The sequence below is a fragment of the Anthonomus grandis genome, chromosome 3 (genome assembly GCF_022605725.1).
Source record: "Anthonomus grandis grandis chromosome 3, icAntGran1.3, whole genome shotgun sequence".
Classification (NCBI taxonomy): domain Eukaryota; kingdom Metazoa; phylum Arthropoda; class Insecta; order Coleoptera; family Curculionidae; genus Anthonomus; species Anthonomus grandis.
The window spans coordinates 22,007,073-22,022,042 of NC_065548.1; the positions used below are offsets into that span (position 1 = coordinate 22,007,073).

Sequence of the window (14,970 nt, forward strand, 5' to 3'; positions counted from 1 at the left end):
TATTATTCACAACTGCTTTCCTAAAAATCTTTTATTATCATCTGTATCCTGACGATTCCCAAATCTAATTGCCATCTCCATCGATCGTATCAGGCCTTTAACAGTAATGACGAAAATGTAGAAAAAGTAAGAGTCTGGTTCAAGAAAAATATTAAATCCGAGAAATATAATTGCTTTGCTTATGGGCTCTCAAAGGCAATTAAATAAGAATATTGATTTAAACACTGAGTGTAAACATCGTAAACATGTTATCAAGAATGGCTTTTATTAAGATCTAATCATAATTCTCCCTTTCATACACTCCATTATGTATGTAATAAATTACTCTTTACTCACACCGTTTCCTCCGCTACGTAAATAACTAATTTAATAGTAGCATGTCATACTGCCTCTTAATTTAAGTGTTTATTTATTTACTTTTCTATAATATCTTTCTATATAGTTTTGTTTTTAACTCTTTACCAGCCATATGCCAACATGTCATTCACTCGTTCATGCACCGCTATTATCATTCTACTTGGTGTTATTTATGTACAGGGTAGTTCCCCATATATTGACCCCCCTCCTACAGGGGTAATGCGAAAAGTTAAAATAAAATTTAATACAAAACTTTTGGGGTTTTATTTTAAATTTTTGAATCCGATGTCAAAATTTTTTTTTTTCGTTTAGAAACGTCAAATTTTAACAGTTTTTTCTTATAGAACACCCTATATATGACTTCATAGTTAAAAAGAGCCGAATTTTCTGATTTCAAATATATATAGTTTAACTATGTTTTATTAAACCGTTTCGGAAATATCGGATTCAAAACTTCAAAAAAATAATATATTGAAGATCTTGGTAGGCGCTGCATTGTTATTGTTTGACATTTATTAAAAAACAAATCATTTAGATGACATTATCATTTCTTGTTTGTTAACCCATAAATGTTAAAAAGTGCCGTAAAGTGATTAAGAAAAATGTGACATCGTCTGTATATTTTATAAAAATAATAATAACGCAAATGCCGCCAGAGAGGAATATCGTCGAATCTTTCCTCTACGTGCCATTTCGGCAAAAAAATATAGAACCAGCTATAGAAGAAAGCGTCGGACAGTTCTTGTCGATCCAGAAGAAGAATTACATATTTTGTTATATTTCAAAGGTAGGTAAGTTTTTACTAATTTTTGAATACATTTAGATCTACGCTATCATGTTCGGGCCTTTGTCTCCCTTAAATTGCCCATCAAAAATGTTGAATTTCTTTTTAGGACACCCAAATCATTCCAAGATGCCAATTTACTTTGACCGATCGGCCAAAAAAATTTATTTAACTTTAAAAAGGTATAAATATTTTGCTTATCAAATATAACCTGTTCAAACTTTAAGTGTAGAGCAAAGAAATAAACGGGTGGAATTTGGTCAAGAGATGCTAGTGCTAAAAGAAGAAGATAATAACTTAAAAAAAAAATTGTGGAGCGACGAGTGCACCTTTACAACCGCGGGCATTTACAATCGAAAAGATGTTCGCTTTTGGTCAAGAACAAACCCCCGAATAACAAGGGAAATTAAGTTTCAAGGGCGGCAATCTCTACATGTATGGTGTCGAATTTTAAATGACCAGGTCAAAGGGCCTATTTTTTATAATGGCAACTTGACGGGAAAGAGATACCTAGAGATGCTTACTTATCAAATTAAAGCTAAACTTGAAGATCTACCCATAAGGCAATACGAGCAAATAGTTTGACATCAAGATGGTGCCCCACCGCATAATGTGTTACCTGTTTTGAGATTTTTAAATGAAAGATATAACCTATGGATTGGGCGAACTGGGCCAATTCATTGGCCACCAAACAGTCCAGACCTGACACCTCTTGATTAATTTCTGTGGGGTTACCTGCAAAATAAAGTTTACGAACAGAGAACTGAAAATGTCGAGGAGCTTCGCAGAAAAAATATTACCGCGATAGATCTTATCAATCAAAATCATAGACAATTTATAAGGAATACAATACACAAAATTGAGCAGGACTATATGAACTATATTGATAATGGTGGTGGTCATATAGAGCAGTTATAGTTATAATTACGTCTAAATTAAAGTTTAACAATTGTTAAAATAATGTATCCTTGTCAACAAAAAGATGCTAAATATCACCTTAGTAATAATAAATCTTCTGTTTTTATTGTTTGTACTCAATTCATTTATCTTAAAAAAAAACGCCAAGCAATAACAATGCAGTGCTTACCAAGATCTTCAATATATTATTTTTTTAAAGTTTGGAGCCCGATATTTCCGAAACGATTTAATAAAACATAGTTAAACTATATGTTCCAACTTGGAAAGACATTACAAGCCGACAACCTCGCTTTTTTACTTGTGACGACACCCAATCTGGGAGCGAGAGGGGTTGGTGGGAAGCGAGGTCCGAAGAAAGAAAGTGTGAGACAGAACGACTCAAGACACCGGCGCATACGCGTATATTTTAAATTTCTTTGTAATTTTACGTTAATTTTTATTACCCAATATTAAGTAATTAGTTATATCTAAGGCCGATGTTCTTTGTACAGTTTACTTACATCGAATATATTCATTTGTTTTGTCAAGCTAAGTGTTTGACTGGTCCTTCAAATTACCGCAAATCACAACAATATTTTGGTCCAATCGAGCGGATGTTGAACGAAGAAGCCTATGGAAAAATCCGAACTAGAGAACATTGCTGCAGATAGGACATAACCGTTGGGTAAGCCCGTTTCAATTTATTCGTTGAGGCTAGGGAAATTGAAATTAAATAAAGAAATAACGTTTACAGGGTCTAAATTTAGAGTTTAAGCATGTCCTTTGTTTGATGAGTATACATATCGATATTATGCATGTGTTTTACATTTACCGTTAATTTTTTAAATCGCATTTTCACGTAGGTATGCAAGTGTATACATTTTTAATCGAAACAAAAAAGGTGTTCTTGGTCGTTTTCTAATTATTATATCGAAAAATCAAAACCTATAGAATTTTACATCCATTTGTATATCGACATAACGTATGTATATCGACAATCGCGTATCGATATTTAATAAAACGTAGATAAATCGAAATCGTTTAATCGACATAAAATTTGCTGATGTTATCCCAGAGGTAGGTATTTAGTATCGACATTTATTTTATTATATCGACATTTTCTTATCGTACCGTACTTTGTTTAACTTTATTTAACTCGTATCGTAACTTGTTAAAAGGAAATTGCCAATTTATTTATTAAATTTTTAATAGTGAATAAAAATAGGTTATGGGAATTCCAATTAAACGCAAGTATATCTCTATTACAGCTGTATTCAACACGTATTTGCTTAATGCTTAAGACTGAAAAAAAAATAATAAACCCACATCAATATAATTTTTCTTTAATCTTTTTCTCGAAAGGGTCTCTTAGGGTGCTTAAGTTATGCCTTTTTATTACTTTTGAAAATAAGCTCTATGTTTAATTTATGTATCCGAGTTTCACTTTCGGAACCTGGTTTATTGGTCCTTTGACTAATATAAAATAATATTAATTTAAACATTATTTATTTCTATAAAACAAAATGCCACGAAAAAATAGACATCAATTGGATGTTAGTTCCGCGGATCAGAATGACGAAAAATCGGAAGACTTACACGCAAGATCGGTAATATCGGAGAGATTAGAAAGGTTTTCAAAATTTTTAGAAATTATATCGGGACAAGATGTAGAAGATATCGATAAGTTTCAAATCGAATCTCGTTTAAAAACCATTGAAGAAGACTTTTCAGATTTTGACAAAATTCAAACTCGTTTGGAATTTTTAATTCCCGAAGAAAAAACATTTAGGTTAGACACGGAAACGAAATTTTACTCTAAAATATCGAAAGCAAAACGTTTGATCGTAACTTGTCAAGAAACCGTAGCCACTCCCATATTGCAAGCGTATCCCTATCCACAGCAGCCTACTAATATAATCGCGACGTTGCCAGATTTGGGACTTCCTAAGTTTTATAGAAAATGTGAAAAGTGGTATAGTTTTTGGGATCAATTCAAAGCGACTGTTGACGACAGATCGGATATAAGCGAAATTAAAAAGTTGATGTATTTAAAATCGTGTTGTCAAGAAAGTGCTTTGAGTTTGATTGAAAACTTAGATTTAATCGCAAATAATTATACAATTGCTGTTGAATTATTAAGAAAACGGTATGAAAATCGAAGAGCCATAATAAACGTGCATATTAATACTCTTTTGTTCAATTTGCCTTCAATTAATAAAGAATCGTCTATTTGTTTGAGAAAATTACTTGATTTGGTTCATCAGCATTTAACTGCTTTAAAAAAGTTACAATTGCCAGTCGAATACTGGGATGCCTTGTTAATACCTATCATTTTACAAAGATTAGATGAAAGAACTAAACGGGAATGGGAAGGCAAACTTAACGATCAATATTTACCATCTTTAAACGAATTAATAGAATTTTTAACGAAAAAGTGTTTTACTTTAGAAGCGGTTCAGGCTAATAATCAAAACAATAAAACTTCAAATTATATAAATTAAAATCAACATTTAAAACCTTTACAATCGCAAACCTTTAAAAAAGTAATCGGACACATTCGTACAGAACCAAAATCGTACACTTATTTTAATCAAAACACTCAGTCTTCTTGTGTAATATGTAATGAACCACATTACATTTATCGTTGCCCACAATTTGCAAACTTAACTATATCAGAAAAATATAACGAAATAAATAAACACAAACTCTGTTCTAACTGTCTAAGACCCGACCATCATAAACAAAATTGTTTTTCTAGTGGATGCAAAAAATGTAATCGAAAGCATAATACAGCTTTACATATCGACAATAACGATTCTCTTAACAGGCAAAATCGAAATTCAAATCAACATAATTTTAATCGAAATGAAAATCAACGAAATAGATTTAACGTAAGTTCCGGCAACACCGACAATCGACGGCGCACTATTGAAACATCGCCTCGGCAGCAATCCCAGGAACCACGAAGTTTTGGAGAATCGAGTGGCCAGGCACAATTCCGAGTATCGAACGGCGGGCGGCAAGTAACGGGTGCGACAGCATTGTTGCCAAACTGTGAGAATAATGTAAGTGTTTTAAAGGGAAATGATTCGAATGAATTTGATAATCCCGGATCGAAAAGCTTTGTTTTAAATCGAAACGTATCGCATACTTTTACGTCAATTAATTCTAATCAAATTTTGTTATCAACGGCTACTGTTTTAATAGAAAACAAAGATAAAAATTGGGTGGAATGTACCGCTTTACTAGATTCGGGGAGTCAATCCCATTTAATTAGTCAATCTCTTTTTGATAAACTTGAATTAAAAAGTCACAGAATAAATATTCCTTTAAGCGGCATAAATCAAATTGAAACTATCATAAAAAATAAAACAACTGCAAAAATTAAATCGCAACATGAAAGTTTTGAAATAGAATTACATTTTTTAGTAATACCGGAGATAACAGAGAAACTTCCACTACAAAAATTTAATAAAACTGAATTATCGATACCTTATAACTTAAATTTGGCTGATAAACAATTTAATATCCCCAAATCAATAGATTTATTAATCGGAGCGGAATTATTTTTTGACCTACTCAAACAAAGAAAATTAAAGTTAGGAAAAGATTTACCAACATTACAAGAAACGGTATTTGGATGGATCGTTACTGGGAATCTTAATTTAAACGAAAATATGATTAACAATAAACAGATTTGCAATTTTAGTAAAATTACTAATAAACAACTTAACGACAATTTAATAAAATTCTGGCAAATAGAGGAAATTGATACAAAAATTCCGTTATCTAAAAATGATGAGTTTTGTGAGGAATATTTTAAATTGACAACCACGCGAAAAGAAAACGGAAAATTTGTAGTCAAATATCCCTTTAAACCTAATTGTACAGAGCAGTTAGGCGATTCTAAAACTTCAGCACTTAAACGATTCAAAAGTTTAGAAAATCGATTTTTAAAAAATGAAAATTTAAAAACTCAATATGTTGATTTTATAAAAGAATATGAATCGTTAGGGCATATGTCATTTGTTAATACTTTAGAAAACGATAAATCACTAAACATTACATCTTTTTTCTTACCTCATTCGGCGGTAATAAGAGAATCAGCGGTAACAACTAAGTGTAGGGTTGTGTTCGATGCGAGTGCGAAGACAAGCACACAAGTTTCTTTAAATGATTTATTATTAGCAGGCCCTACAATACAGCCCGAATTGTTATCAATTTTACTCCGCCTAAGGTTACGGCCATTTGTTTTAACAGCAGATGTTAAAAAGATGTATCGTTGTATAGAAATCGACCGTAATGAAAGACAATATCAAAAAATTCTTTGGCGAGAAAATCCGCAAGAGGAAATAAAAGTTTACGAACTTAATACCGTGACCTATGGTACCTCTAGCGCTCCATTCCAAGCAACTCGGTGCTTAAAAGAGTTAGCCATTTTAAATAAAGATACATACCCGCGAACTTCAGAGATAATAGAAAAATGTTTTTACATAGATGACTTACTCATTAGTGTAAATTCTAAAGAAGAAGCAAAGCAAATCTATCATGAAATTTCCAAAATTTTATCAAGCGCAAAATTTGAACTACATAAGTGGTCCTCAAATAATTCAGAAATATTAAATTACATTTTAAACAATACCGATATTAAAGATGAAAATTTGATATTATTTCAAAAAGAAAAAGAACTTAAAACTTTAGGTATCCGATGGGATACAAATAACGACAATCTAAAATATTTTATTGATATTAACATTAATGAAAACAAAGTCACAAAACGCGTGATACTTTCTGTTATATCGCAAATCTTTGATCCGCTGGGATTAATAGGTCCTGCAATAATCAGAGCCAAACTAATCATTCAGAAGCTCTGGCAACTTAATTTGGATTGGGACACGGAAGTTCCTCCAGACATAAAAAATCACTGGTTACAATTTTATTCTGAAATAAATTCCTTAAACGAAATAGTAATCGACCGTCATGTTTTATTGCCAGATGCTAAAGAAATTGAACTTATTGGCTTTAGTGACAGCTCTGAAAAGGCATACGATGCGTGTGTCTATATAAAATCTATGTCAAATAGAGAAACCATTGTTAAACTTTTAACCGCCAAGTCACGCGTAGCCCCGTTAAAAAGTCTGTCACTGCCTCGTTTAGAGTTATTAGCTGCAACTTTATTAGCCGAACTAATGCATAAAGTTAAAAACACCCTTGACATTCATATTTCTAAGTCTTTTTATTTTACAGACTCTACCATAGTCCTTTCGTGGATAAAAATAGAGCCCTGTAGACTCAAAACTTTCGTAGCAAACCGAATTACACGAATAACAGAACTTTCAAATATTGATGAATGGAAACATGTTAGGACAAATAATAACTCAGCAGATATTATATCCCGAGGTTTAAGTCCAAAGGAATTAATAAATAGCAAAATTTGGTTTAATGGTCCAAAATTTCTTTATGACAAAATTAACCCGGATGTTACAAATAACATAGAAATAATTCTTGAAAACTTACCTGAAATTAAACCAAATTCTTTATCATTAATTAATTGCCAAGAAAAAATTGAATCAAAAAATCATTTAAATATTTTTGAAAAATACTCTACATTATTCAAGCTGGTTAGAATTGTTGCTTACCTTTTAAGATTTAAAAATCGTTGCTTAAATAAAAAACGTATAACAGAATCATTAAGTTCCGAAGAACTTAAAAACGCTGAATTAAGGTTAATAATATTAGCTCAGTCTGAATCGTTTAAACAAGAAATTAGTGAACTAAATAAATTTAAATCAATTAAATTTAATCAAAGTAAGATTCTTAATCTAAACCCTTTTATCGATGATCAAAATGTCTTAAGAGTAGGAGGAAGACTATCAAAGTCAGAACTAACTTATAATCAGCAACACCCCATAATTGTGCCAAGCAAACATAAACTCACTTATTTAATAATTTTAAATTTCCATCTTAAATATTTACATGTTGGAGTTCAGAATTTATTATCTATTATAAGGTTGACGTATTGGCCTGTAAATGGTAAAAACGCCGTAAAGCATGTTTTAAAATCTTGTATTCGATGTTATAGAGTAAATCCGAAACCGTGCAAGTTTTTAATGGGTGACTTACCTAATAGCAGAGTAACGCCCAATCGACCATTTACTAATTGTGGCATCGATTATGCCGGGCCAATTTTAATTAGAGATGGAATTTTACGTCGGAGCAATAAGAAAGTTAAGACTTACATTTGCATATTTGTATGTTTCTCTACTCGCGCAACTCATATCGAGTTAGCAACTGACTTGACTTCTTCTAGCTTTTTGAACGTTTTGAAACGATTTTGTTCGCGAAGAGGTAAACCCCTAAATATATATTCGGATAACGGATTAAATTTCGTGGGAGCTAATAACCATTTTGTCGAATTGTATCGTCTTCTTAACGATGTTAAACATAAGGAAACTGTATCTAGATTCTTAAATGAAGATAAGATAAATTGGCATTTTTCTCCTGCGCGATCACCCCATATGGGAGGCCTCTGGGAAGCGGCAGTAAAGTCGACCAAATTTCACCTCAAGCGTGTCTTAAGCGAATCTTCTTTAAGTTTTGAGGAGATGTATACCTTGCTCGTACAGATTGAGGCATGCTTGAACTCGAGGCCGTTGACACCATTGTCAAATGATCCCCGAGATTTTATTTCCCTAACCCCCGCGCATTTCTTGATCGGGAGCTCCTTGGCGAGTCCTCCAGAAGAAGATGTCACGGACATGAAGACCACACGGTTAGATCGGTATCACCGACTGCAGCAGTTGAGGCAGCAGTTTTGGCAGCGTTGGTCCAAAGACTACCTCACCCAGATGCAGACACGCTCCAAGTGGCAGCACGACATTCATAATGACTTAAAAGTGGACTCTTTAGTTGTATTAATCGAAGACAATACACCCCCATTAAAGTGGCCTATGGCTAGAGTGGTTGAACTGTTCCGAGGGTCTAATAATGTGGTGCGTGTAGTATCTTTAAAACTTCCTAATGGCAATGTGATTAAGCGTGCTATTAACAAAGTGTGTTTATTGCCTATAGAAGTTTAATGTTCAGACTGTTCCCATTAGACTTCTATTTGTTGAAAAGAGACTTTTCAAGGCGGGCGGCATGTTCCAACTTGGAAAGACATTACAAGCCGACAACCTCGCTTTTTTACTTGTGACGACACCCAATCTGGGAGCGAGAGGGGTTGGTGGGAAGCGAGGTCCGAAGAAAGAAAGTGTGAGACAGAACGACTCAAGACACCGGCGCATACGCGTATATTTTAAATTTCTTTGTAATTTTACGTTAATTTTTATTACCCAATATTAAGTAATTAGTTATATCTAAGGCCGATGTTCTTTGTACAGTTTACTTACATCGAATATATTCATTTGTTTTGTCAAGCTAAGTGTTTGACTGGTCCTTCAAATTACCGCAAATCACAACACTATATATATTTGAAATCAGAAAATTCGGCTCTTTTTAACTATGAAGTTATATACAGGGTGTTCCATAAGAAAAAACTGATAAACTGTTTCTAAACGAAAAAAAAAATTTTTGGCATCGGATTCAAAAATTTAAAGTAAAACCCCAAAAGTTTTTTTTTTACTTTTCGCATTACCCCTGTAGGGGGGGAGTCAATATATGGGGAAAGACCCTGTATTTAAATCTGGTGCTTGGTCAAATAGTCACGCTAAATCAACAGACTGTCCGTCTACATTTCTAGTCTTTTATGATGGTGGCCATTTTCCAAGTCTTTCTATTTACTTAATGGCCGAGTTTTTTGACAAAGCAGAATTCTCAAAGGCTTTTGCAATATTTTTAAAGCATCAGCAAATACAATTTTGTTAGCAATACAACCTCTACTAAGTGTAAATTAAATAAATCGAAAATAGTCAACTAATTTATTTACACACTTCACCACTACGTTCCGGAAAATTTCGGCTCATCTTCGAGACGTCGTGCGTGTCATTTCGAAATGGCGGAGAATCAGCTCTTTTTTCGGTGCTTAAAATATCGTTACAGTACTATCTATTATTTTCAGTAAGGACCTTTAGATTTAACCGAAGAGAGTATATTTAAAAATGGTTTAAAAAATTATAAAATAAACTGATAACTATTACTATACAGATTGGCGAATGTATCACTACACATATAAAGTTTTTAACAGACGAGATGTTGAAATGCCGCCGCGCCGCCGCGACAGTACGCTGCATGGTGTTCGAGGTTCGAGCTCTATTATTTTAAATGTTATTTTAGTAAGCGTCTGATATCGGCGGGGACCTTAGAACATTGAAAGGCTAGAATTAGTAAACAACAACTTTGTTGGAGTCCAACATGTGCACAGGGGCAAGAGGGGTGTTTTGTTTACAAACATATTTGCCGATTCTCTGTTGTCAAGTCGACGCAAATTTCCAACGGAGGAAATTTTTAGCTATATTTTAACAACCATTATAACGTTAATTTAACTTATTTGTGTTGTATTTTATAGGAAAATTTAAAATAAAAAGTATAAATACTACAATTAACCTATTTTAAGAATAAATATAATATCCTTAAGCAAAAAAAAAACAAAATTAACATTGTTATCCCTAAAACTGCTTCTAAAAAATTTGAAGCGACAACATCGGAGCTTAAGCGTCTGAGCCATACGCGTAGTGTCATCTATCAAACGGCTTTTTGTTTATTTTTGGGATTCGTGTATTTTCTTTAATTTTCGGTTTCAAAAGGAAAAAGGCCACATTTTAGTGTTTTTTTAAATTGCTAGGATGGAAAAAAATTGTGTCGTTTGTGTCGCATCATGATAAAAAGGTGATTCAAGCCGATCATCATAATCATCATCATCATAAACGTAGAATAGGGGATCTTATAGATAAACCTAATAAAAACTTGAATGTAAAAGTGTGGGTAAAATACCAAAATATTTATATTTTTAAATCTAAATATTTTTTTGAACATATTCATCTATCAATAGGCTATAAAAATATAAAACTAGAATTTTGTCCCTGGTTTTATTACAGGATTTTATGTTTTTTTGTTGTTGTTTTGGCAGAAAGAAGGCATACCTAATAACCATGTACCTATCTATGTATAGTTATGTTTTTTTAATATAGACATTAGGTAGATAGATGAAATTACTAATTTTTTATTGCCGTTAAAGAATTTTGAAAATTATTTAGATATTGATATCTATGTATAAAGTTAATTTTGTCTTTCCCTAAAATTTGGTCGATATTTTTTTTTTGTTTTACCATATTGCAACTTACAATAATATATATAGAAATTGGCACCACATATTAATTCATTACTGTAATTTTTTTTTGCTTTTTGATTAAATATCAAATACTTATTATAGATTGCCTAATATATGCCCAAAGGGAACAATGGATTTCATTAATAGAAATCAACAAAATTAAACAGAACATATTTGTTTGTTCAGATCACATCCTTAGAAGTGATTTCTTATATAAGGAAGATAATATTATCAGTAGCCAGACTTAGACCAAACAGATTAAAAAAATCAGCTCTACCTCAAAGGTAATTTTTTTTTAAATATATTTTTCTAGTATAAAAAAATCGTCACAAAAAGGATTAGTGTTACTCATATAAGCTTTATTTATACCTAATACTTATTAAATTAGGTATGTATGTAAAACTATTTTTTTACTAGGATTTCTGATGCACTGGTTAAAAACACAGCAGCTGATAATTCAGTTAATTTACCAAGTGATTTACCCTTCAAACCTGCAGGAAAAGCTTTCCTGAAGAGTGCAAAAACTTTTTTAGCTTCCAAAATGGTATATAGTACAAACAGTGAAGCTGATATAGACAAGTATGGATAATTAAAATAGATTAATATTCTAGATACACCAAATTTTGTATAATTATAGATCTGATCATTCATCATCAACAATAACTGCATCTGAGATTAATAGTTCTACAGTAACCGTAGGGTCTAGGTCAACAATTACTATTTCTCATCCAAGCCGTTTTTGTTTAACTGCTACATATTCCCTGACTCTGCCAAGGAAAAGGTAAAAATACACTCAAAATAGACTACTAGTTTTATGCCATGTATCATCCTATTCTATATATCTTATTTAAAAGTGATATAGTATTTTATTGTGTTATATTTGTTTAATTAAATGCAATTCTAGGGTAAAATCAAAATGATATCCTGAGGACCTAAGCACTGATGATTCCACCGTTTCAAAAGCTAAATCACTTGTTACCAAATTATGGAAAAAAAATAAAGAGCAAAAAATTAAAATTCGAAGATTGCAATAAACAAATTTGCCCCAAAGAAATTGAATTAGATGTCTCAAGTCATTATTAAAATACTTAAGAAATAATAACATGATTTTTGAAAAAGCCCAACATACTACATATTTTATTTGACTTGTAAAAGTACTTGTTTGTATATTTTTACTAATAAACTATTTAATCTAATCTATTGTACATAGTCTTTATTCTTAGGTAAGTTTTGTTTTTTAGTATAAATTAATATGATATAATATTTGGTATTAGGTATTATATAGGTCACTGTTAAATGTCTCAAAACCATTGTACAGGCTAAATACTCATAATAAAAATCTTATAACCTATAAAAAACCTGCAACTCCTTCACAATTTAAACCTCCTTGTAGTTTTAACTCTTTCCGCTGAATCAATACTGTCCCTTTGAAAAAGTCAGCACCATAGAAGTATATATTATGTGATATAAAGTAAGTGATGTAAACCTGAGTTTTGTCCAATATAATAATAACAATAAAAGTTTGCAAAATGTTAATAATTTGTGTCTTAAAACATGATTTATTAAGAAATCTATAATTTTATATTAAAATATTTAATTTCCATAAAAATGCTTTGACAAAAATGGTGCCTTTTATTAGGACCTTCCTCTAACGAAGTCCGTTAAAAAAACACATAAATAGCTCATAAATGGTAATATTACTTATACTCAAACTCTATAATAATTAATACAAATTTATCAGGTAAATATTTGTTGACGACGTCACTGGTAGAGAGTGCTTGTATGAGTGGCATAAACAATGGGATCGAGCGGCGTTGCGATGCCATTACCGTTTTCTCGTTTCTTCGTACTTTATTTTCATTTATTTAAAGTTAATATTGACGTCGATATAGAGTATTTTATCAAATTTATTTTTAAAAAATGCTTGATATTTTATTAAAGGGGAGCAGTAGTATTGTTTTGAGCCTTCGGAAACAACTGAAAATTTTTATGATATTATAAAGTGATTTTTGCCATTTCTGTATAAGCATTTGGCATCATTGCATCAGAGATGTTGCAAGCAAACAAACCTGTCCATAGTTCCACGGCATGCTACTTCTAGCCTTTCAATGTTCTAAGGCGGGGACCGTATCTCTCGTGGTAAAATTTTTTTAAATATTATGCGGTATTGGTACAATATTTTTTTAATGCAGCAATTACATATGAAAAACCTGCCTAGATTCGTATTTACATTATTTTTATGCTGTGCATCGCATGGTGAAAATTAAAGTGTAGTTATTATCAAAATAAAATTTAAATTATAAAAAACAGTAAATAAAACTCTAAATAATAAACCTCACAAATAATTCTTTAAACACAAGGCAGAAAAAGACCTTTTTCTGCCTTGAACTAAACTAAAAGTTAGCTAATTGGAAATGCTGTTCCTTACTTTGCTGTTTGCTGTTACCTACTCTCAACTCCTTTAAATTTATTAGGCTACTATTATAATGTTTATAAATAGTCTCTTGAAGATAACCCCACAAATAAAAGTGGTTCGGTTGAAAATCGAGAGATCTTGGAGGCGATTTAATATTGCCAGTCGCACTAATAAGGCGGTTAGAAAAACTTGTTGCGTGGATCGTGTGCCGAAGGACCAATTTAAATGAAATTGGAATGTATGATTTATAACTTATTTAATTTTAGATTTTACATTCTACATCCTTTCTTATACCAACGAATGCTGTCGATCTCTCTTCTTTTCGTTACTCTCGCGTTAAGCTTCACGACTCGCTCCCATCTTGTCTCACCGTCGCGCGCACGTTTTTTATTAATTATTATTTTTAAAGTCTAAACAAAAGTATTTCTTAAAAATTTGCATTATGAGCAGGACAGCCATCTTGTTTAAAATAGACTGATCCCCGGTCTATATCAGAGAGGAGTTGAACGGCAGCAAGAACTTGGTTTTGAAGCAATCAAGGTATTTTTGACGTTCAAAGGACCATGAATAAAAAATGACCCAATAATATGGTAGCCCAAAATACCAACCCAAACATTCAACTTTTTAGGATCCTGAGTACGGAACTAAAAACTTCTGTGCTCGTTTTCCTGAGACCAGTAACGAACAGTAAAAGGACTGTGTTTACCACAGAATGGAAAAGGAAACTCATCTGAAAACAAAATATTTTGTAAGAAATTTTCATTTTCATTTGCCTTTTTCATCATGGTTTTTTTTCGCCACTGGTCTTCATGAAACATCCCCCAAATGTTGAAATATTTTAAACATTTGTATCCATGTTCTTTCATGTATAGTGATAAATATTAAAAAAAAAATAGAGCATTAAGATTTAAGCAGTGCAGTATGCAGTCACAGCAAAATGAGGTCTGCTGATTGTGCCGTACCGAAAATAGCAAATCAGACGATCGGAATCCTCCGCGCCACTATCAACCAGAAAAGAAACGGTGTTGCCATTTATAATACCTAGGTGTAGTATTCTATTCGCCAACCTGTATACACATAGATCGAAAAAAATATATTATTTATGACCAAAAATGGATTAGAAATTTAATCATTAATTGATTAGTTTTACTTAAGAAAAAAACTAAAATGCTTGTAAAAAAACTTTATTACTCTTAAGATTTTTTTTAAATATGGGGTTACTTTTAAATACAATTAAAATTGATAGTT

At 31.9% G+C, this 14,970-nt stretch overlaps 1 long non-coding RNA gene across 1 annotated transcript; it reads left to right on the forward strand.

Moving 5' to 3' along the window:
- The first annotated feature begins 11,452 nt into the window (after positions 1-11,452).
- On the forward strand, positions 11,453-12,802 carry LOC126734163 (uncharacterized). The gene is made up of 3 exons (XR_007659997.1): positions 11,453-11,590; positions 11,724-12,087; positions 12,211-12,802. It is a non-coding gene; the product is annotated as an uncharacterized LOC126734163 (long non-coding RNA).
- The last annotated feature ends 2,168 nt before the right edge of the window (positions 12,803-14,970 follow it).